Source organism: Bombina bombina, chromosome 4 (assembly GCF_027579735.1).
Source record: "Bombina bombina isolate aBomBom1 chromosome 4, aBomBom1.pri, whole genome shotgun sequence".
Classification (NCBI taxonomy): Eukaryota; Metazoa; Chordata; class Amphibia; order Anura; family Bombinatoridae; genus Bombina; species Bombina bombina.
In genome coordinates, this window is record NC_069502.1 from 297,467,478 (window position 1) to 297,494,294 (window position 26,817).

A 26,817-nucleotide genomic window follows, 5' to 3' on the forward strand; every position below is an offset into this window, starting at 1 on the left:
CATCTTATGTAACCACTTTGTGGGGTTTTTTATAATTAAAAACATAACAGAGAACAAAATAAAACATTAAAAAAACAAAAATAAAAAAAAAACAACCAAACAGAACTATAAACCTAACCTTGACAGTTATAGCTCTTAAGTTTTTCTTTAGCCTAACAATACTGAGGTTCCAAGGCTATCATAAATAAGACAACAATATTGTGACACTATCAAATATAAATCAGACTAATTCAGGTATATGACCTCTTTTCGTCAGATCCCGCTTTTGAAACTTTTATGAGTGGCCAGAAAAAAGATATACATTATTAGAGATATAATCCTCATACTATAAAACAATAAAAATCTACAATTAGAAAAAATATTTGCAACACCATATAGGGGAAGCTTATTATGATATCTTGACCAAGTTAAACCAAAAGGCAACCACCTATATTAGACATAAAAGTTCTGGTTAACCAATTAGAGCTTGACTGCCCAATGCCAAAGTACCTGTGTGTAAGAGTCATAAACCTAATGTCATAAGATACCGACTGCAAGTTTGATCCTTCATTATAAAGTGATACCGGGTTAGTATATAAGGGGCACAATTTACAATGGGGTATAGGAGATTGGTACACATATTGTGTTAAGTAATAGCAAGATATAGTAATGGCCAGAAATTGAAAGTATTCATTTGTAATAAAAATAGTGTAAGGTGTCTATATATCTGCGATCTGTGAAAAATTGTCTGAATTCCGTTATTAGTTAAGGCATCTACAGGTTATTTGCCTTATGCAAGACTCCGTCATAGTAAAAGGAATCAATTTCAATTATTGAAATGTAACTCTAATATCAGGCATTAGTTTGATTATTTAATCTGGTTGTCTATATACACAGAGTTATAATAGCCGTGTGTAACTAGATTAAAAGCAATAGACACCAGATGCTGAATTAGTATAAATAAATATTAATGTGACAAATTGGATATTGTGACGTTTTTCTAATTGAAACAAAGTAGTTCCTCATTTTCCATTTAAATAAACAATAAGATTTAAGCAACAAGAGAACTTGACAATATCTGGTAAATGAAATGTGTAAGATCTGAGAGGTATTTTTCCTCTTGTGTAACCAGAACACTGTATATACTCTCTATGTTATACATGGGATCCATGGAAGGGTACATTTATGGTCAGTATATCAGTTAATCCGGGTTTAAGTATAAAATAGTAAATATAAAATGGGCTTAGGCTATGGACATAGATACAAATAAGGCAGATGGGTGAACAATTAATGCCTTAGTGTCATCAGGATAACTATTGTTCCCTGCCAAATGATACTGGGTCAAACAGAGTTTCATTATGAGGTCTAGCACAAAGTAGAATATGCAAATATTACATTAGAGCAGAGAGACAACAAGTGAAGTAGTCATCATTTAACTAACAACAATAAAGATTAAGTATGTTCAGTGTCATAGAGATTACTAATCCGAGGTACCCACAATGCCAGTATCCAATATTAAAGTCCATAAAAGACTGAAGAAATGTCCTTTGGAGCAAAAAGGTGGGTAGCAACCTATGACATAAGTGAGTTAAAGTTCAGCCGGCACCAGTAGGAAAATGCATCTCATTCCATTGTAAAGGCACATCCTCTGTTTTCATACCGATTTTCCCTTCTATAAATAAACCAGTAGTGGATGCCATAATAGATAAAATAAAGCGGTGATCACTGTGCTCGATCTTATTTACCAATGGGCTATTTAGTTTGAGGACTGATAGGTGTGCCAGCCATTGAACGTTCCACCATATTAGTATCAGAATGCAGAGTTGGCGCGTATGTGGGTTTGCAAGCGTGCAAGTGAATCAGTAATCCCTGCGTGGCTGTTTCCAGTGCATCAAATGCTGGTAAGAGGTAAGCTGATAGAGCAGCAACTAGTAGTCACACTGTTCTCTGTGGCGAGCATGCTTAGAATATTGTGTATAGCATGAAGAAAATGTCTGTATCTCGTGGCAGGCCTCGTACCTTAACACATACCGTCCGGTATTTTTCCAATTATTTAGCTTCCTGGTGGCCAAGAGGTGTCCTTCTTGATCCCAAAGGGCTCCCAAACAGCTGTTCTGTTAAGGGAAGGTAGGACGGCTTTAGGTATGACCACGACTGTAAAAAGCAAGATCTTACAGAGAGCAACACACGTCGGGGCCATCTTGTTTCGCCACCCACCGGAAGTTCAGAATAAACATTTTAAACAATTTTCCAATTTACTTCTATCAATTTAGCTTGATTTTCTTGGTATCTTTTATTGAAAAAGTAGCAATGCACTACTGAGAGCCAGCTGAACACATTTGTAAACCAATACAAATGCAGCCACTAGTCAGCAACTAGCTCCACTACTGAGCCTATCTAGATATGCTTTTAACAAAGGATGCCAAGAGAATGAAGTAAATTAGCTAATTTAAGTAAATTAAAAATCGGTTTAAAAATTGTATGCTCTATCTGAATCATGAAAGAAAAATTTTGGGTTTCATGTCACTTTAAATGTATTGCTATTGAAAAGGTCTGACATCCATGTAGAGATAAAGACCAATTCAAAATGCTAGATATTTTGGATATATGAATTGCAAACAAAGCTACTTATAGGTCTAACTTCAGATTATGGGCCTGATAATATACACCTATAAGTTCAGGCAAGATGATGTAAAATGATCCTCCAGCACTGCGAAATCCCTAGTGAAATTCTGAAAAGGCAAATTTTGCCAAAGGGCGTTCCATGCATTTCTGCCTACCTAGGTTTAGCTTTCAACAAAGAATACCAAGAGAACACAGCAAATTCGATTATAAAAGTAAATTGGAAAGGCAATAAAAGAAACTATCCAATAAAGGCTGTGTGGAACTTAAGATATTTAAAATAGATTTCCACACAACCTTGTTTTGCAAACAGAGATAAATAGAAAACTAGTTCAAACATTACTAAATTAAAACAACTTTATTGATACTTAACCTTTACACTCATATTGTCAATATTTGAACAACAAATATAATTGTGAAAATACATTTACATATTATTCTAACACTAATATTTAGTTTGAATACATCAATATGTCAAGCATGTATTTACTGTTTAACATCCCTTTAACTTTACACTACAATTGCAGCCTTAGAACTGTTTGTTTATTGTTTGTTTGTTTATTCCAATATTCATTACTAGCAAACAAGCTGCACAGTTTGGGCTTGTGCTATTCATTACCTTGGCAGTAGTGGAGGTTCAGATGTGTGGATTAGCCAAACCAAAGCTATCACTTGGCATTGCGATTGTGAGATGCATAAACAGTATTATGTCAATGGTCTAAAGAGTCACTCAAGTGGCAATGATTCTTTTGTACAGCACAGCAGCTCCATCAAGTAAGTACCAGATGATATTCCAATGTTTGCCTATAAGTTTTAACTGCTTGACATCACAATAAGTACCTTACTGATGTTGTGGATTACTGTTATTTATTCCACCTTCCTCCTCCTTACGTAGATACTTATTTAGATAGTTTTTCAATAGATAGCAAGACACTACAGTGCATTTTTCACTAGACTTGTGCAGCCACCCCCCCCCCCCCCCACACACAAATTTGGTTTGTCTTCATTTTTCAGAATGAATAATTGGGTATATATGGTATATACTTGCTCGAACCACATCACACACTCATTTACATCTCGTTTTCTTTATTTTTTTAAACCATTAAAATGGTGCTAATAAAATTACAGTGTTAAAATGGTTTAAAGCATTTAGGGCTAGATTGCAAGTAGAGCGCAAATATCGATTTTGCGAAAGTGATATTTTTCACTCCACTGAGTAATATATCAGCACTCCACTTGTAATCTAGGCTTTAATGTATATGTTAATATTTTGCAATACATTGCTTAACTGCTGATATATTGTGCGGTTTTGTCACAATTGCAAATTTGTAATGAAATAGGGATATGCATTTTGTTTCCATAAATAAAATATGCAAACCAATACACCACAAAATTAATAAGTATGGACAACATTTTTCAGTATTCACTTTTAGTGTGCTGGAGAGCCATGCAAGCCCGGTTCTCTTCTTCACAAGTTGCATAAAACACAACATAAATACATTACAATATAAATGATTAAATGAACAAAATAGAACCCTTTTAAATCCAGCAACAGACCATGGGGGGTAGTTATCAACGTGTCTACTTTACCTGCCTTCACCGGCCCAATACGCCCGCCTAAGCTCGCCTACCATCGCCGCCGTGGACCTGCAAAATTTTGCCTAAGTTATCAAAAAAGCTGTCAAAAAGCCGCGCACCAAGTACGGGGTGATGAGCAGCGGACTGTGAGTTATCACTCATCCGATCTCGCTGCTCTTCGGCTTTTTGACAGCTTTATTGCTAGCCTGTCACTAAGCACCCACACTAACTACACTGTTCTACCCCCTATACCGGCGCCCCCGGAGCCCTCCGCAACTCAATAAAGTTATTAACCCCTAAACCGCTGCTCCTAGACCCCGCCGCCACCTACATTATACCTAGTAACACCTATCCTGCCCCCCCTATACCGCCGCCCTCTATAATAAAGTTATTAACCCCTATCCTGCTGATCCCGGACCTCGCCACAACTAAATAAATAGTTTAACCCCTAAACCGCCGCTCCCGGACCCCGCCGCAAACTATATTAAACTTATTAACCCCTATCCTGCCCCCCCATACCGCCGCCCTCTATAATAAAGTTATTAACCCCTATCCTGCTGATCCCGGACCTCGTCGCAACTAAATAAATAGTTTAACCCCTAAACCGCCGCTCCCGGACCCCACCGCAACCTATATTAAACTTATTAACCCCTATTCTGCCCCCCCTACACCGTCGCCACCTATAATAAATTTATTAACCCCTATCCTGCCCCCACTACACCGTCACCACTGTAATAAAATTATTAACCCCTAAACCTAAGTCTAACACTAACCCTAACACCCCCCTAACTTAAATATTAATTACATAAATCTAAATAATATTTCTCTTATTAACTAAGTTAATCCTATTTAAAACTAAATACTTACCTTTAAAATAAACCCTAATATAGCTACAATATAAATAATAATTATATTGTAGCTATATTTTAGGATTTATTTTTATTTTACAGGGAACTTTCAATTTATTTTAACTAGGTACAATAGCTATTAAATAGTTATTAACTATTTAATAGCTACCTAGTTAAAATAAAGAAAAATTAACCTGTAAAATAAAAACTAACCTAAGTTACAATTACACCTAACACTACACTATACTTTAATAAATTATTTCTATTTAAAACTAAATACTTACCTGTAAAATAAACCCTAACGGCTAGATTTGGAGTTTGGCGGTAGATGGGGTGCTAACGCTACGCGTGGTTTATGTCTAACGCACGGCATTGTTTAACTCCGGTATTTAGAGTTAAAAAAAACATCTAACGATACTCCTAACAGCGTGTATTTCACACGCGGAATCCTGCCCGCGTTAGACAGTCTCCCATAGAGATCAATGGAAATGAAAACAAACACGCTTTTTTCATCTAACACTCGATCTCGTGAGAAATACGAACAGCTCTGTCATATGACGCATACCACATCATGCACAACAATAACATGCCGCAAATGTCACAACAACAATCACTAAACAAAGCACATAAGCATTACACATTCAGAAGCAGGGGGAATTTTATTTAAATAAAATACAGGGAATACGCATATACTTTAAGATGCGGAAATACGGAAAATAACAACAAGGAAAAAAATACAAAAACATACACTAGCAAAATAATCGCATTCAATATTACTATATATTAGGACAAACATACATATACAACACTTCACTAATACCACACCATCGAAAATTAACATTTAAACATAATACTATTGGACAATGTTATAGAAAACGAGCACTATGACATCATTGCATTCTACACATTCCACAAATACTAACTCCAAATGAGCATGCGCACATTCACACACCTAATACACATTGCACAAATAATAATTACTAATAAAGCACACCTGAACACAATTTACAACCTCAAACCGGTACATCATTAAACATTTACACAGGGTATATAAGCACCACACAAGCATGGCTTCTTTCACTGTGTTGATGGTGGGTTTTTGGAGATTGGAGCTTAGAGATTTTGTGCATTATTGTGAGTCAGTTAGTGGTAGTGAGAGTTAGTGGTAGTGGGAGTTAGAGAGTTAGTGGTAGTGTGAGTTAGAGAGTTAGTGGTAGTGGGAGTTAGAGAGGTAGTGGTAGTGGGAGTTAGAGAGGTAGTGGTAGTGGGAGTTAGAGAGGTAGTGCTAGTGTGAGTTAGAGAGTTAGTGCTAGTGTGAGTTAGAGTTAGTGCTAGTGTGAGTTAGTGAACGACAGTTGGTTTGGGTGAGTGTGCGAGTGCTTTTTCTGTACACTTAACACATTTACACGCAAACACATTCAATACATACATACACTTATCAATAACACTACATACACTCCATACCCCATACCCTCTCATACTACACTCCATACCCCATTCCCTGTACTCCCATTCCCTGTAATCCCATTTACTCTTATCCCATACCCCATCCCCATCCCCTAGTTACATTTAGTTTACATATCCTCCTTTTAGTCTTCTTCTTCATTTTGTTCATTTAAATACTCCTTACCCTCTTTTATTTATATCCCTTTCACACTTTCAGCACTTATTTTGGTCTTTTTAGTTCTTTATTTTGACCCCCTTTCATTTGATCACACTCACTTTTTGTTTGCTTAGTTGGGGTTTAGTTTAGGGAAGAGGTGGAGGGCAGGCAGGGGAGAGGTAGAGGGGGGAGGAGAGGGAGGGGGAGAGCAACAGGACAGGAAGGGGGGCAGGAAGGGGGGCAGGAAGTGGGGGTGGAAGCAGTGGGTGGACCCAGCCACTTGGTTCAAGATGAACAAGTGGCTGGGCCCAGTGGCGGACAGAGTAGGGCTTCACAGTCCGGGAAACAGAGGGCATCTTCACAGGGGAAGGCCAAGGCGACTAGGGAGGCGAGGTTTTCGATGGAGGAGAAGGAGGCCCTCGTAGAAGCCTATATGGCCAGGTATAGGAGGCTGCAGCATCAGAAGACCACCCCGACTGAGAAGAGGAAGCTCTGGCATGAGATAAGGAATGCAGTCAATGCAGTGGGTGGCCGGAACAGAGATATGGACTCTATTAAACATCGATACCGGGACTGCAAGATGGATCTTAAGAAAAAGTTAAGCCTGGAGGCCCGACATGCCGCAGGAACCGGTGGCGGCCCTGCACTGGAAATCGATTACTGCCGATGGGAGGAAATGTTGCGTCCCAGCATCTCCGAGGTGGATATAGTCGGTATCGGAGGAATTGATACCGGGAACCTGCCATTCTCATCTGACGGTAAGCTCATTTAAGAATAAATTAACATACTAATGTATTTCAAGGGACACTATACGCAAACCTTTACTTTCATGATTAAGGTAGAGAATACAATTTTAAACAACATTCCAATTTACTTATATTACCTAATTTGATTCATTCTTTAGATATACTTTAATGAAGAAATAGCCATGCACACGGTGAACCAATCACAGGAGGCAGCTATATTCAGCTACCAATCAGCAGCTTCTAAGTATATCTAGATATGCTTTTCAGCAAAGAATATCCAGAGAATGAAGCAAAATAGATAAGAAAAGTACATTAGAAAGTTGATTATAATTGTATGCTTCGAAATCATGAAAGATAAAACATTGGGTTTCATGTCCCTTTAAGGATCAGATTAATGCTATTACGTTGTTTACACGCATTCACAATTACTTTGCGGTTACATTAGTATCTAGGCTATAGGTTAGGTGTGCATTTAAACAGACTGAAAACAAACGCAAAAACATTCAGATTGACCAGAGATATCACAAACACGGTTTAGAAAATGCGGAAATCGTATTGATTGTTAGATTTCAAAGTGGATTTATGAGGCTGCATTTGTAATTGTATCGTAAGCTAAGTAATTTATAGCTTTATTTTGAAATATGCTAATATATACATTTATTTCTTTTTCAAATATACAGAGTCTGGGGAGGAGGCAGCATAGCAACTACCGGCTCCTCCTTTTCCCCAGGATGAGAGTGGTGGGGATGAATCTTCACCTCGGAGGGAAGAGGCCCCCCTTGACGAAGAGGCCCCGGAAGCAGAGGAAGATGCCACGGAAGCAGAGGCCCCTCAAGGACCAGCAGGCCGCCGTGCACCAGCAGGCCGCCGTGCACGGGCACCCCGCCGTGCACAACAAGATGAAATAGCGGAGGTGCGGGTTCTACTAGACTACATTGACCAGATGCGTAACTCCCGGATACAAAATATAGAAGGCAGAACTAGAATCATTGAAGGACAAAACAAAATCATTGAAGGACAAACCCAAATCATTGAAGGACAAACCCAAATCATACACCTCCTTACTCGAATAGAAGAAGCCCAAAACAGAACCTTTAGACTCCAACAAGAGATGTTTAATTTCTTCCGGGAGGCGCATGCTGGTCTGCCTGCTGGTCTGCCTCCTGCTCCTGGGCCTCCTGCTCCTGGGCCGCCATCTGCTGGGCCTCCTGCTCCTGGGCTGCCATCTGCTGGGCCTCCTGCTGCTGGGCCTCCTGCTGCCGGGCCATCTTCTCCTGCCGGGCCATCTTCTCCTGCTTGCCCATCTTCTCCTGCCGGGCCATCTTCTCCTGCCGGCCCATCTTCTCCTGCCGGGCCATCTCCTCCTGCCGGCCCAGCTCCTCCTCCTCACCTTGGTCATCCCAGTACTCTTCCTTCCACTCTTCCCACAACATCTCCAATGAGAACTCGTCGGAGTCGGCAGTTGACCCTCCCAGAGCCTCAGCCCCGTGGGAAGAGGGGAAGGAAGAGGAAGTAAGTATTTGTTTTCATGTTTAATTTTTTTTTTTATTTAATGTGTAATGGATAGGTATGTGATGATGTGGTTTTCATACACTTGTGGACCACACTCTGTATATAATCTACTTCTATGTGCCCGGGTCCATGGAGGCAGATTGTTTGCAGAGTGTGGGTTATAAGTGTGTGAAAAACACATCACATACCTATCCTTGTTCATGATATTGATTGGTTTCTGTGATGTGATGTCCAAACTGTTTCCCGAATCGCAAACAAAATTACCATTACAATTATCCATGATGGCATATTACTGTTTGAATGCCAATAACACAGCTTAAAGGGACAGTCAGAATTATTGATTACAAAGAAAACACTGTATTACGCATTATCAAGTTGGAAACAACAAAACATAGAGAAATACGTGTGACTTATGTGCTTACCCTTGTATCTATGCCTATGAAAAATGACCACTTATTTGTTGTTCTGACATAACAACATTTTAGACATCAATGATCAATACATGGTAAATATGCTGTATGAGCTCAAGGTTTTAGATATACAAATGCTATCCAAATGCCCTCTAGTGGTCAAATTGCATAATGATTACATGCACTCTTCAAGCCCTAAGAAATGAGCACACGAACCTCATAGGTTTAGCTAGCAAATTAAAATAAACACAGAAAAATGATTAATTGGTGAGAAACCTTTGATATCATTGATATTACAAAAAAAGACATTAATTTTAACAATGAATATGGTTAAAAGTCCTTTTAGGAGTGGGGGGGGGGAATATGCTAACAATAATATATTTGGAGATTAACCAATGTGGAACTCATACATGATACAAAAATCAACATTTGCATTAAAGGGACAGTATACTATCTTTTTCACAGAACTGCATGTAATAGACACTACTAGAAACAACAAGATTAAGATATACTGATATCAATATTACAAAGCTTTAAACACTTTCTAAGAAAATCGGGTTATCTCTATTGAAAATATAGATGAACCCCCATTACAACCGTAAAACAAGACAATACCCCATCATTAACATATGAAAAGACCCTTTACACAAACAGGAGAAAGCTGGAGATGGTACTCACATGAAACTTTGAGGCTTGGCGAGTTTAATTTGAACAGAAGCAAAATGAGACGTGTATTTGTTAAACAATGGACTATATAACTAGAGACCAAATAAAATAATTTGGTTTTTAATGTGAGTGTCTAATGAACCTTTAATAAAATATACAACGAAATTACATTTAGAAGAAGTCGGCATCATATATTTAGCATATGATAAAGATAAATGCATATTGATTACTTTATTCTAACACAATAGCGCATATTTATGAATTAGATATCTTTAACATTAAACACAACAGTCATTTTTCATAAAAAGGAACATATTGTTGACAAACATATTAAACAACATGGACTATAGAGAATTGCACTTGCCTCGAAATATCTTATGCATGAAAACATTTTGCTTTCGTTTGTTTATTCAACCAGACATCCAGCAAAAGAGAATGTGGTGGTCTTTATTAGCTATGGGCCAACAATGTAACATGATGCAAACAATCCATATTCGCCATGTTTTTAAACTTGTCTTCTCATTCACAAACGTGTGTAACGTGCACAAACAAATATTGTGGGACTACGTAATACAATCAGACGTTTTTTTACCTTTGCATGTGACGTCTTAATTAACATGGCGCTTCCTTGATCACGTAAGAACGCAATCCAATAAAAGGCGCATTCTTGATCACGTAAGAACGCAAACCAAAAAAAGGCGCATCCTTGATCGCGTAAAAACGTCAGTCAATACAAGGAATCATTGGACAGCCTGGCAGGTGACGTCTTAAGCAACATGGCGCATCCGAGATCGCTGAAAAACTGCAGCCAATACAAGGACTCAGTTGACAGCTTGGCATATCAATAAGAAACGTATTTATATTTTAGTAACTAGTATGTGTCTAGATTGCTATCTAGGAATGTCACAAAATCATGAATCATCTTTTCGGACTTGACTGTCCCTTTAACTATAGCTATGGTGTATATCTTTAACATTTAAAAGATACACATGAGAAATACATATGCCATTAATGTTTTAAGATATGTTTAGATTGTTTTGTAATAACAATAATGACACATGTATTGATCAAACGTGTCATTTATTCAAGTTGAAATATGGTCAGCCTACCTATAGCCATATATGGGAGAAGTATTTGTTTAAAATATTTTTACAAACATATTCCTCATCTAAAATATGCGCATTACACACAGAGATTGATTTGGTTACACTTTTACAATAAGATAGAATAGAAAATGAAATACATGTGCTGTCAACATTACAATAAGATTGTTTATTAATAAGATTATATGTCCTTGTTCATGTAAAAAGGACAAAAACGCTTTAGAAATTGAAATCCATTCATTAACAATTGTGCTCAGCATCACTTAAAGGGACATGATTTTTATTTTTAAAAAGAGGATACACAGAGACAATACTATTTCAATAAAATGAACACTTTACAGGGATTATATCATTGTATCAATCCTCAGATCATTTGTTTAAGGTGCATCAATTCATGCAGAGTTTATAAATACACACATGGATGTGAAATTTGAAATATACATATATATACACAAATAACAATCTATATATACATATATAAAAGAATTACTATGCTAATCATAATCATGCAATGATAAAGCTTTCAGAAAAATATATAAAGACAAATAATAAAATTACATTGGAGATGTTAATCTTAAAGTCATTTACAATTGTATTACATATATGATTCAGGAAACACCATTATTTTTGGTAGGTCCCTTTAAGGATCAACCAGATAAACTAGAGATTTCAATCAATGACATGAATAAGGAGGACAAAGAATCGTGCAATGACATGTCTTTTATTAGTATGTCAGAAAACATCAACAACGTTTATAAATAATCTGGTAAAGATCAGGAAAATTGGAGCCATATGACAAGGTAACAGAGTGCATCACAGTCCATGAAGAGAGTTGCCAAGGGCCAGCATAGCCCCATTGGAGACATATGACAAGGTAACAGAGTGCATCACAGTCCATGAAGAGAGTTGCCAAGGGCCAGCATAGCCCCATTGGAGCCATATGACAAGGTAACAGAGTGCATCACAGTCCATGAAGAGAGTTGCCAAGGGCCAGCATAGCCCCATTGGAGACATATGACAAGGTAACAGAGTGCATCACAGTCCCTGAAGAGAGTTGCCAAGGGCCAGCATAGCCCCATTGGAGCCATATGACAAGGTAACAGAGTGCATCACAGTCCATGAAGAGAGTTGCCAAGGGCCAGCATAGCCCCATTGGAGCCATATGACAAGGTAACACAGTGCATCACAGTCCATGAAGAGAGTTGCCAAGGGCCAGCATAGCCCCATTGGAGACATATGACAAGGTAACAGAGTGCATCACAGTCCATGAAGAGAGTTGCCAAGGGCCAGCATAGCCCCATTGGAGCCATATGACAAGGTAACAGAGTGCATCACAGTCCATGTAGAGAGTTGCCAAGGGCCAGCATAGCCCCATTGGAGCCATATGACAAGGTAACACAGTGCATCACAGTCCATGAAGAGAGTTGCCAAGGGCCAGCATAGCCCCATTGGAGCCATATGACAAGGTAACAGAGTGCATCACAGTCCATGAAGAGAGTTGCCAAGGGCCAGCATAGCCCCATTGGAGACATATGACAAGGTAAAAGAGTGCAACAGGCACAACAATAAACAGAAAAAAAAGGCCAAATGGCAACCATAAAAAAAAATCAACATGTGGACGGAGGATTCTTATCTGCGCCCTTGGAGCATCTCCAGATCCTCCACTTACTGGTCATCCCCTTCATCGTCCTGTGCATGTCCAGCTACAGATTCAAGCATTGAGTTCCAGTGCCTCATCTGACGTAGAGTCATATGCTGAACCTGCAGCTGGGCCTGCATGGTGTCAGCCATCCCTCTCAGGACAGCTGCGTTCATCAACATGGCCTGCTCTATGCGTGCTAGACCTTCGAGTGTGAGCCATGTTGAGTCACAGCCTAAAATAAAGAAAAAATCAAATATTAATGAAAATTACACAACAGACAAAATAAAAAGCAAATATACATTGTCATCATAAAGACAAATAATTTTTTACATTAATTTGTTGACATTGATTATTTACACATGAAATATGTTATTCAGACAGACCTAAACCATTAAATGGACATTTTAATCCAACATGTTGTCCCCTTTAATTGGTTTTTGATGATCCACTTTTACAGCTTGAGTGTCTAAAATCTTGTTAAAGGATTTACATTGTACTTACATTAGCAATTTTAAGATTTTAGTTATACTGTGGTAGGCACACCTATCCTTAAACATTTTGGTGTTGAGGACAAGCTGTGTAAACATAGCAACCAGAAGAAATTACATTCCCACTGGGTTATACAAGAGATAATGTATGAACATTTGTACATACATTTTTGGATCCAAATAGTGGTGATTGGTATATGTAGTGATATCAAATTAAAGGGACAGTAAACCTAAATATTTTAGTTACTGATTCAGATAGAGCATGACATTAAATAGAATTATTAATTTCTCGTATTCTTTAAATGTTTGAATTCTCAAGCTATATTTTAAATGCAAGAATGTAAGTTTATAGGGCAGGCCATTTTTGGTTATCAACTTTGGTTGTCCCTGCTGATTGATGGATACATTCATCCAACAATAAAGAAATGATGTACAGATTTTTTTGGAAAGAAAAAAAAAAGGCATTTCTTTGTTTCAATAAAGATAGCAAGAGAATGAAGAATAATTGATAAGAGTATTAAATTATAAATGTGATTAACATTGCATGCTCTATTTGAATCACAAGAGAAAAATTTTCATTCAGTGTACCTTTAAGTATCTTATAATGTTGATTTTGAATGATACTTACAGCTGTGCCTGGGAAGGACAATCCGACACCCAGGACAATGAAGGTTGAGACAGGGGGGAGGGATGGGATTGGGTTGGGGAGGGATTGGGTTGGGGAGGGATGGGCTGCTGCTCTGGGGTAGCCCGTACAGCTGGGTAGTGGTGAGTTGGGGGCTGGGCAGCTGGGGTAGCGGTACGGGCCAAAAGACAGGGAGAGCGGCGAAGGGGGACAAAGGGGCGTTTTTTGGGAGGGACAGGATAGGAAAAATGGGAAGGGCCGGGAGGGTCTGTGGTCTGTGGAGGGGCAGGGGGCTGGGCAGGGGGCTGGGCAGGGGACTGGGCAGGGGGCTGGGCAGGGGACTGGGCAGGGGATTGGGCAGGGGGCTGGGCAGGGGGCTGGGCAGGGGACTGGGCAGGGGACTGTGCAGGGGACTGTGCAGGGGAGGAACAATGATGACCAGAAGAGGAGGATCCATCTGAAATAAATATTATACATATATTAACATCTCATACATCATGAAATCCAATTAACGCATTTCAACTTGATTATGTTTGCAATATACTTAGAAGTGTGTTTGAATTTCTAAACAATGCTGACATGAGGATATGGTATGCATATAGGCACTCAGATGAATATCAATGACTGTCTGCACAATTATAAAATTATTATTGTGGTTTGGCCTAGAATATGCATGTGACATCATGATGGCATAAATTTCAAATCCAAATATTTAAACAAATCCAAGCATATCTTCATGCTGCCTGATATATAAAGGGGGCAGTAGTGTATTTTAACAGACAAATAATATTCATTTTTAAAGTGCAAAAGCTTTAGACTTTGAATGTCTTCAATAAAATGATTACCAATAAAGCAACATGTTGGAAACATGTTAGATATATTTCACATACCATCAGACTTCAAGGGAGCCTCTTCCTCCTCCGTCCCACATGTTAAATCAATCTCTGTAAAACATAACATGTTGTGTACACGTTAAGATCAGATATTATAACATATGTTACTGTTGATCAAAGACACACATCAATGTTGCATTAAAGATATACACACCCAAAGTTATGATTTACATCATTTTGATGGAGCATACAAATGACATTAGATTTGTTATTCTCAATGATTCATATTTTCAATTTATTGTTTGTATTAATTTTAAAATCATAAAAGCATAGTACATAGAACATTTAAGATTTCTAATGTGTGTATCACTTGATGATTGTTGTCAAAAATGAACATGGAAACAAATATATGCTATACATCTTCTGAATAACAAAGGTGTAGACTAAGAAAGTTTTAATTCTTAATCTTTCAATATTCAAATAAAATTAATATATAATCAGAGGAGTAAATTATATGTTTGTTTCAAATGTTATGCTTCATCAGAATCATGCTCATAATATTGATTACCAATACACCTTCAATGACATATAAATGAGTCAATAGACTTACCAGAACACCGCAAAGGCAGCTCTGTGTCGGTGCTGGATTCCTCTGGGCTCCCCACACCAACTCTCTCTATGAATGATATAGATATATATTAGTGAACACATTTGGGATAGCACTAAATCACATCTGTATCGATTTATAAGAATAATCAACTTGAAAATGTGAAGAATAGAGCAGTCATTAGCAAAAAAAAATGCTTGATTGAATCAAGGGGATTCTGTCAAAAATGATGTATTGAACATATGTTTAATTTCTGACTATATTAGACATCAAACTCATCTCATACGATGCTATTGCATATCTAAATATACCCATTGATCAATGTTCTTAAAAGAATACACACAAACCACATTTTGAATAACAGCTGTTGACAAATATAAACAAAGACATGTGGCACATCGAGCCATTTGTGCAATGTACAGTAATCTTGTTTAGGACACAACACATATTGATCACAATACCAAACCAAATTGATTAGTACAAATATGTAATCATGGTGCTGTTAGAGTATGCTTATATCTATAAAGTAACTCCAACAGTGAATATGTGAATTATATATCAATATTGTCTAATCCAAAGAATGTAAGGATTAATGAATCTATTGTTTATTAAAGGGACACTGACATGATTTAATTCAATCATTGATTTCACTGTTCAAACTGTTCCAAATGATTTTACATTGACTCCTATTATAATTTTAATGTTGCTACATTTTAATCTTAAAGGCAGATAAGCAATATTGGATTCAATAAATATTGTTTGTTGAAGGTATCCACCAATCATCAATAAAAACCCAGGTTGGTCAACCAAAATTGAGCTGCAGATAAACGTACATTCTTGATTTTAAAATACATTTAGCAATAGAATATTTCACATATGATTATAGTATTATATTTAAATGTTGATTAATATTGCATGCTCTATCTGAATGACAACATTAATAATTTTAGCTCAGTGTCCCTTTAATATAAAAATATATTGATTTGACAATGTTGGTGTTAATGAATTCTCTACTCCATATGTTGATGTAATGAATTGGATTGAGCATGCAATTCCAATCTAATATGTTATTTAAGGATATCCTAAGAATTATTTAATTTTCATCTATTAAAGGGACATGAAGCTCTAAATGTGTAATTGTATACTTTTGGAAACTATGTACTACTGTTATCTGAACACATTATTTTAACTTTTGACAAAATGACAATTTATGCATAAAAAAAACCGGATAATACCAGTAATGCATTGTTTAACCTAAACCAAAATCAATATGTTTTTAGAAGAACTAAAACAATAGACTGAACCAATGTAGCTCATAAAATGTTTAAACAAAACAATAAAATCACGTTTAAAAAACATTCAATGTAAAATTTAGTTGGCATGTCCCTTAAATGACGTGATCAATTTCAAAAATGGAATCTATATTTTTAAAATCAAAACATATGCAAAAGTGTGTGAATTTTTTAAAAATGTATACAAATAAGATTAAGCAATACATAAGGGAAGAATATAAATTGGACATTCAAAGTATCTTAGATTAATATTAAGACATCCAGAATAGATGGGATATCTTAAATTCGATAAAAAATCAGAGTAGTCTTACAATGTAATCCTATATTGTTTATTTTTTAATCTTATTTGTAAATATTTTAATAATCCAGTTTGCAGATACATATAAATATTGAACAATGTGAATTTAGTATGTAATGTTCTGTCCATGTTTCTAAGACAAATGTCAATTAAAATGAGACATACCATACTGTGACAAGCCCTGGCTTGAGGATCCAGCACCAACATCCAGATCTGTAATATATTAAATAAGGATTGGATATCATTAATACAAATCATGCCATGTTTAAAATCTTTACATTATTAGCAAATAAATTAAAAACTATTAATCTTTTGGTAGTCCCATGAGTTAATTGTTTCCTCAATTAAATTCATGATAAATATATCCTGTACTCTTATTTTCAATCAGTTGTGTTGTTTACTTTTGCTTTAATTAATTTTTTGTGTTATTTCATTCTCATCAATTGATGGGCATATGTTATTATTTATTTTGATTCTGCTTTTTTTTTTTATTATGTATAATATTGAAAATAAGAATACTGTATTCTTCACATATATAATAATTCACATTTCATTTTGACCAACATGTGTAAAGCAATGCCACTTACAGCAAACCCATGTTAACGTGTATGCGCAATTCCATTTTTGCGATCATTGCGCAATGATTCCAAGCGGAATTACGCATCCGTCATTTGACCAACATGTATAAAGCAATGCCACTTACAGCAAACCCATGTTAACGTGTATGCGCAATTCCATTTTCGCGATCATTGCGCAATGATTCCAAGCGGAATTACGCATCCGTCATTTGACCAACATGTATAAAGCAATGCCACTTACAGCAAACCCATGTTAACGTGTATGCGCAATTCCATTTTCGCGATCATTGTGCAATGATTCCAAGTGGAATTACGCATCCGTCATTTGACCAACATGTATAAAGCAATGCCACTTACAGCAAACCCATGTTAACGTGTATGCGCAATTCCATTTTCGCTCTGTGATGCATATTCTGTAGAGCGCAAGAAACATCATTCCTATTTCATGTGTCACTAATCTAAAATCATATATCTAAACATCACATGTAGTGTATGTTGTGAGATCTGTATAGGTTTAGTATCTGACTATATACACATTTTTTAAAAATATAATCAAATATTAAGATATTATATGAAGTTGGATAGTTACCTGGTTCAGATTCTCTATCAGCTCCTCCCAGGCCACCGGACGGAGAAGCAGCTGCCCTGGCCCCCGGGTCAGGACTTTCAGATCCAGCAGCTGGGAGGGAAGAAGAGGAGGCCGAGGATGGCGAGGATCTGAATCTTTTGGGGACCCGGAGAGTGAGGAGCTCGCATAAAGTCACCTCATAAGGGAGTAGGTAGAGTTTCCGCGGGGCCTCTCTTTTGCCCCCTCTTTTACGGGCTTGTACCCACTCCCTTATGAGGTTGACTTTTTTTGTCAAGCGCAACCTCATATCTCCGAATCTCCTCATGATCTGATCCTGGGTCCTCTGGACGCCACACACCAATTGAACCGCATTGGTGATAGACTCCCAGAGGGCCTTCTTAACAGGCGCATCTGTCGACCTCCTCTTGTTCCCAAACAGCTGGGTCCTGGACGGCGTGGACCAGTGCAGCGCTCTCCTGCTTGGTAAACCTGGGAGGTTTCATACCTGCCGAGATGTTTGTAGATAGAATAATATACCATCAGGCATTAGAGAACTGACAAAGATGGCAACGTGTAATGGACTTTTATATGGTGAAGTAAATATGAGATGCACCATGGGACAAGTTATCTGTACATCTGATTGGATAAAAGTTTGAAATATTGTTAGAATGTCTGTGAGACCATCCTGACTCAAGTTGTGTTTGTGTGATGAACTCTGATTGGCCGTTCCTTAATGTTTCATATCTTAGCAACTTCCATACACATACCTCCTGGTGGTGCTGTTACTTAATTTTTCATGTAGAAGTATTTGTAACTCATGGGCCTGTCATGCGGATATGTGTTACGCAGATTTAATATCCGTGATCCGTTAAATATTAATGTTTAAATTCTCTTTAAAATCTAATACTGTCAGATTATTAAATGTTGTAGACATTTTTCGGTTTCATAACGGTCTGTTTCTTTAATACAAATACACATTTAATATTGTATGTCTTTATTGTTCATAAATCAATTTGTTGACTTATTGTGAAGTATTGACATTGCTCTCTTAAATGTATTTATAATGCACATTGATTGTGTGCTATTGCGTGACATTAGACTCTAATGTTTAAAGATGCAAATCTGGTGTTTCAAGATCCGTTTCCCACGCAACATTTCTGAATGTTCAAATTCAGGTTATAATGTCAGTAACTTGGATAATCTGTTTATAGATGTTAAACTACAGGTTTGTTTGTTATTAGTAAATAAACCTCAAGCTTGTATTTGTCTGAACTGCTCATATATGTTATTATGCAATGGCGTTTTTATTTTTAAATAGACATTACAAACAAACAATTGTATCAAATGATCTGCAGAGATAGAAAATTGTTTAGACTTTAAAATGTAACTCAATTTATCTTTGTATTTAGATATCCTCAACATAAGAAATTTAAATGCACATGGTTGAGCCAATCACATAAGGCATCTCTGTGCATCCACCAATCTTCATCTACTGAGCCTATCTCGATATGCTTTTCAAGCAAAGTATGTCAAGATAAGAAGAGAAGTAAATACACTCTTTAAATCTCTTAAAGGGACACTGTCCAAACAAATGTAGCGTTCGTGATTCAGATTGAGCATGAAATGTTAAGCAACTTTATGATTTAATCCGATTCTCAAATGTTAAGAATTATCATGTTATCTTTCTTTGCAAATCAATAATTATATTTTATACTACGGACAATTTGGTGAAAAACCTGGGTTGTCCTTGATGATTGTTGGATAAATTAATCCACCAAAAAAAAAAAAAATCTGTCCAGAGTACTGAAGCAAATAAATTATCAATTTAATGCCTTATTTTTAAAGTAATGATAACAACATCACGAGGAACATTGATAATATGAGACAATTTATAAAGTTGCTTAAAATAGAATACTCGTTCTGAATGTATAAATCATTAATTTTTTAACTGTCTCCCTTTAAGTATATTTTGAGTTCATGTCCCTTTAAGGAGACATTTCACAATAATGCTTGAAAAATCATAAACCTAGGCACCTTCCTTTTGCAAAATTAGTATAACATATGAGTAAAGCATATTTAGATTAACTTCTGGATTGTTTTACACACTGACTGAAATATATATTGTAATGGATGTATTTCGCAGTCTTCAGCTTAGAGGGACATTAAGCTAAATGTTATTTATGCTTTTTGGATAAGATTATAGTATTTGAACAACTTAATATGTTTTGTTATTCAATCATTAGATTGTAATTATATATATTCTTGGATTAAATACATATCTACATAGGCTATTTTGAGGCTGATTGTTGGTTGCACATAGATGCCTTATGTAATTGACTAAGATATGTGCATTGATGTATCTTTTTCTAAGTATATTTAAAGACTGAATGTAATTCTATAGTACTTTCTAAATATGTTTAAATTCTTTTATGAATTTTTAAAATTCAATACACTATATAATTTGTGAATGTCTCTTTAAGGACCAAAACATTCGGAATGTTGATTTAACATTGTCGAAAGAAACTAAAGGGGAATGAAAATTATATTTAGATATGTGATGTCTAACCCAAGAGGTAAGATTTTTAAAACTACATAATATTAATAACTATAGTTAAATGTCCCTTTAAATGACTCCACTAGAAAATAAAATCTATTAACATGGCATCCAATAACTAGCTTGTGCAAAATATGAAGTTAAATGACCTACCATTTTTTAATTTATAAATGTAATAAAATAATGTTTTTAGATACCTAAGGAAGATACAAGATCTTATAAAATTAATTTTACATTCAAAAACACTGTCACTTTAATGTAAGTGAACCACTTCCCCTTCTTAAAAGTGAAACTAAAAAATTTATGTCAAATTCTGACAACATATCCGAAATTATTTTAATATCTAAGAATTTCACAAGAAAAGCATCGATGGATCTCACTCCCCAATTAATTTAAAAAAGATAGTTTAATTTAATATTCTCTGAATCAGTGGATTTTCTAAAATGAATGCATAATTTGATCTTATGCATGTGCTTGTCAAATAGACAACTACCAGTCATGGGAGTCAAATTGTTTTTTATTGACAGATTATATGGATATTTATTATAATCTGTTCAAAAGAGGGTATTTAATAATAAAATGTTGATTATTACCATTTAAAAATAAAAAGTTTTTTTAACAAAAACAAAAAAATATTCCTGGAAGTCATCAGGGGCGCGATCCGATATAGATCACAGTTTGCGGCGCAAGCGAGGGAACCCGCGTCGCCCGCAGTTTCAGCTCGCAACTTGAGCTATCCAATATGCGGCGCCATCACTTGCTAAAGTGACGCAAGTCTCACAAACCAGCGATGTCCAGAAATCTGCGTAAGTACAGATTTTTGGAGTCGCCAGTGACTTGCGCCACGTTAGAAACTGCCGGCGCCTATAAAACCTGACTAAAGTCTAAATCACCCGCACTGTCTAACACGCCTCCTAAACATAGCCCGACACGTCTAACCCTCTATCCGCTATCCCCCCTCACTAGCCTAACAATAAAAAAAGTTATTAACCCCTAAACCGCCGCTCCCGTACCCCGCCGCCAGCTATATTAAATCTATAACCCCCTAAAGTGAGCTCCTAACACCGCCGCCATCTCTATTAAAATTATTAACCCCTAATGTAAGCCCCTTACACCGCCGCCATCTCTATTAAAATTATTAACCCCTAATTTAATCTACCTACCCCGCCGCCAGCTATATTATCTATATTAACCCTAAGTATATTATAGTTAATATAGTTATTACATTATATATATTAACTATATTAACCCTAATTATATTAGGGTTAATATAGTTACTATAGTATTTATATTAACTATATTAACTCTATCTAACCCTAACACCCCTAACTAAATTTATATTAAATTAATCTAATTCATATTATAAACTAAAATATTCCTATTTAAATCTAAATACTTACCTATAAAATAAACCCTAAGATAGCTACAATATAATTAATAATTACATTGTAGCTATGTTAGGGTTAATATTTATTTTCCAGGTAAATTGTTAATTATTTTAACTAGGTATAATAGCTATTAAATAGTTATTAACTATTTAATATCTACCTAGTTAAAATAATTACCCAATTACCTGTAAAATAAATCCTAACCTAAGTTACAAATACACCTACACTATCAATAAATTAAATAAACTACAAATATCTATCTAAAAATACAATTAAATTAACTAAACTAAATTACAAAAAAAAACAAACACTAAATTACAAAAAATAAAAAAAAAGATTACAAGATTTTTAAGCTAATTACACCTATTCTAAGCCCCCTAATAAAATAATAAAGCCCCCCAAAATAAAAAAAAATCCCTGCCCTATTCTAAATTAAAAAAAGTTCAAAGCTCTTTACCTTACCAGCCCTTAAAAGGGCCTTTTGTGGGGCATGCCCCAAAGTATTCAGCTCTTTTGCATTTAAAAACATATACAATACCCCCCCATTACAACCCCTATTCTAAACCCACCCAAACCCCCCTTAAAAAAGCCTAACACTACCCCCCTGAAGATCTCCCTACCTTGTCTTCACCACACCGGGCCGAACTCCTCATCCGATCCGGGCGATGTCTTGCTCCAAGCGGCAAAGAAGAATTCTTCCTCCGGCGATGTCTTCCTCCAAGCGGCAAAGAAGAATTCTTCCTCCGGCGATGTCTTCCTCCAAGCGGCAAAGAAGAATTCTTCCTCCCGGCGACGTCTTCCTCCAAGCGGCAGCAAAGTCTTCTTCCTTCCGGCAGCATCTTCCATGAAGCGGCATCTTCAATCTTCTTTCTTCGCTCCGCCACCGCGGAGCATCCATCCCGGCCAACGACTGAACGAAGAATGAGGTACCTTTAAATGATGTCATCCAAGATGGCGTCCGCTGAATTCCGATTGGCTGATAGGATTCTATCAGCCAATCGGAATTAAGTTAGAAAAATCTGATTGGCTGATTGAATCAGCCAATCAGATTCAAGTTCAATCCGATTGGCTGATGTGATCCTTAACTAGCATGCATTGGTAAACCAACCTGGATAATGCATGGTCTTTGAAAGTCAATTCAGGGGTAAACAGTTGATCTTCAATAGGTGTCTTATTCATCATTTCAAAAATTGAGGACTGTGAAATACCATCTAAAAATTAGAAAATAAGCTAAGTGTCTGATTGTGATCCCTAAATATCTAATTAGGAACAAAGTATGACTAATGTATGTAAGCTACTAATATTCGACATTCTTGCTGTGATTCTTAACTAGCATGCATTGGTAAACCAACCTGGATAATGCATGGTCTTTGAAAGTCAATTCAGGGGTAAACAGTTGATCTTCAATAGATGTCTTATTCATCATTTCAAAAATAGAGGACTGTGAAATACCATCTAAAAATTAGAAAATAATCTAAGTGTCTGATTGTGATCTCTAAATATCTAATTAGGAACAAAGTATGACTAATGTATGTAAGCTACTAATATTCAACATTCTTGCTGTGATTCTTAACTAGCATGCATTGGTAAACCAACCTGGATAATGCATGGTCTTTGAAAGTCAATTCAGGGGTAAACAGTTGATCTTCAATAGGTGTCTTATTCATCATTTCAAAAATAGAGGACTGTGAAATACCATCTAAAAATTAGAAAATAATCTAAGTGTCTCCAATAGGATGCCTCCACAGCCTTATTCTATCAAATAGTTGGCACTTACCATGTGAACATGTCTTTGTATGGTTTTCAAGGTCAGCAGATTTGAAAGATAATGCCAGACATGATCCCATTGGTATTCTTCAATTTCAATCTGGTCTTTTTCCAATGTCAGTCTGGGAATTCTTCACTGTCATTCTTTGAATTCTTCCTTTTCAGTCTTTACATGAAGTCATCTCCCTAATGGCATAAAATTGTTTTTTAAAATTACTACTACAAGTGTGTGAATCAGTTCTGTACCCCTCTCCCACCCCCCATTTCTTACTCAATTTCTGTCACTAGCTTACTAAGCGTGTGTAGCATCTTGTGTTATGTTCTATCAAGATGAAGAGTCATATTGAGCAGAACGAACCTCTAATGTGTGACATTGAACCATAGTCATGCTAGAGGATAGTTATGCTAGAGGATCCCTTTCTGAGTATTTAAATTTTAAGTAATGTGTAAACTAAAAACTAGTTTAGAAAATGTATACCATATGATGTATTTGTGTACAATTCATGCCAGCAACAGTCCATACATTTATACTTACCAGCTGATGTCCTCTTTAAAAACCAGGTGGCAAAGACTCGCTACAGGACCCAATGACCAGAGCATCACCTATATTAATAAATGAAACACATTTATAGCATTTGATGAACAATCATAACATGTTTGCACAATTCTCTACTTGTCATTTCCCTAGAGTTCACATCTATTGACAATACTCCAGTCTAACTTCTATTATTTACCGTCTAAAGTGGCAGTTGATGATGTCTGCTCTGACATTGAGCCCCTCGTCCCGGAATGGCCCCTCTAGAACAGAATCATCCTCCTCATCTCTGAGAAGGTTTCGGTGCGCCTGAACGCCCTGCAGCATCCCAGCCCGCTGTGCAATATTATGCAGGACACTACAGGCTATAACGATCTTAGCCACCTTCTTTGGGTTGTACTGGAGGGCTCCTCCCGACCTGTCCAGGCACCTGAACCTCATCTTCAGGAGCCCGAACATTCGTTCAACCACCGCCCTGGTTCTCTTATGAGCCCTATTGTAGTGCTCCTCAGACACATCAGTTGGGCTACGCAAGGGGGTAATAAGCCATGGCCGGCTCATGTACCCAGAATCACCTATAAATTATGAACAGAACATAATTCAAAATGAATCCTCAAAATAGTATTTGGAGTCCAATAAAAGTTTTTGTACACGATAATCCACTAACAAATGTTTATTTTTTAAAAGAATAATCTAGTTCAATATTATTCTCTATCTTCCCATTTCATCTAAGACATGCTACATATGCGTATTTCTCCAAAACCAGACCTTGTGTAAAATGGCAACTAAATGGTTACATTGCATTCTCTATCTGAGCATTTAAGGTAAGACATGCTACATATCTGCATTGAACTAAAACTAGATATTAGCGGAAAGAGACAATGACATGCTTAAATTGCATTAGCTAATATCTTCCCATTTCATCTAAGACATGCTACATATGCGTATTTCTCCAAAACCAGACCTTGTGTAAAATGGCAACTAAATGGTTACATTGCATTTTCTATCTGAGCATTTAAGGTAAGACATGCTACATATCTGCATTGAACTAAAACTAGATATTAGCGGAAAGAGACAATGACATGGTTAAATTGCATTAGCTAATATCTTCCCATTTCAGCTAAGACATGCTACATATGCGTATTTCTCCAAAACCAGACCTTGTGTAAAATGGCAACTAAATGGTTACATTGCATTCTCTATCTGAGCATTAAAGGTAAGACATGCTACATATCTGCATTGAACTAAAAGTAGACATTAGCGGAAAGAGACAATGACATGGTTAAATTGCATTAGCTAATATCTTCCCATTTCAGCTAAGACATGCTACATATGCGTATTTCTCCTAAACCAGACCTTGTGTAAAATGGCAACTAAATGGTTACATTGCATTCTCTATCTGAGCATTTAAGGTAAGACATGCTACATATCTGCATTGAACTAAAACTAGATATTAGCGGAAAGAGACAATGACATGGTTAAATTGCATTAGCTAATATCTTCCCATTTCATCTAAGACATGCTACATATGCGTATTTCTCCTAAACCAGACCTTGTGTAAAATGGCAACTAAATGGTTACATTGCATTCTCTATCTGAGCATTTAAGGTAAGACATGCTACATATCTGCATTGAACTAAAAGTAGACATTTAGCGGAAAGAGACAATGACATGGTTAAATTGCATTAGCTAATATCTTCCCATTTCAGCTAAGACATGCTACATATGCGTATTTCTCCTAAACCAGACCTTGTGTAAAATGGCAACTAAATGGTTACATTGCATTCTCTATCTGAGCATTTAAGGTAAGACATGCTACATATCTGCATTGAACTAAAACTAGACATTTGCGGAAATAAAAAAAAAATGGTTAAATTGCATCCTATAGCTGAACATTACGCTAACATTTTAAAACTACAGTGGCAATTGTCAAATTAATTAACCATGTTGTGCACAAATACTCACCAACGAGATAACCAGGGGGCATTTGTCTTTCCTCAAACGGTCTCCACAGGGAGGACTGAGCGAGGATGCGGGCATCATGACAAGCTCCTCCAAAATTCGCACACACGTGCATAATCCTCATCTGTGCGTCACAAACATACTGCACGTTGAGGCTATGAAAATGTTTGCGATTTCTGAAGGGCAAGTCATCAATTGGAGCACGCAGCGCAATGTGGGTACAATCTATGGCTCCCAAGACATTGGGCAATTGAGCAATAGCAAAGAATTCCCACTTCAGGTGCCTCCAATCACCATCATTCTGTGGGAATCCTATGTATTGCTTACTGATACGTACCATGGCGTCCAGAAAGTTATCAAACACCACAGAGAATGTACCTTGAGACAGGCCATGCTTGTACATTTCTCCGGATTGAAAACTCCCGGAGGCCAGGACGTATAGACAACTTAGCATCTTACTCATGGCGGGAACAGCAGTCCTTATTCTTATACGTGGCTCCAAATGAGGTTTAAGAAGATTGTAAAGGCCAATGAGCTGTTCGCGATTGAGCCGATACTTATCATAAACCTCAAAGTCGCTCATGTTTTCCAAGGTGGGTCTCACTCTGTAGAC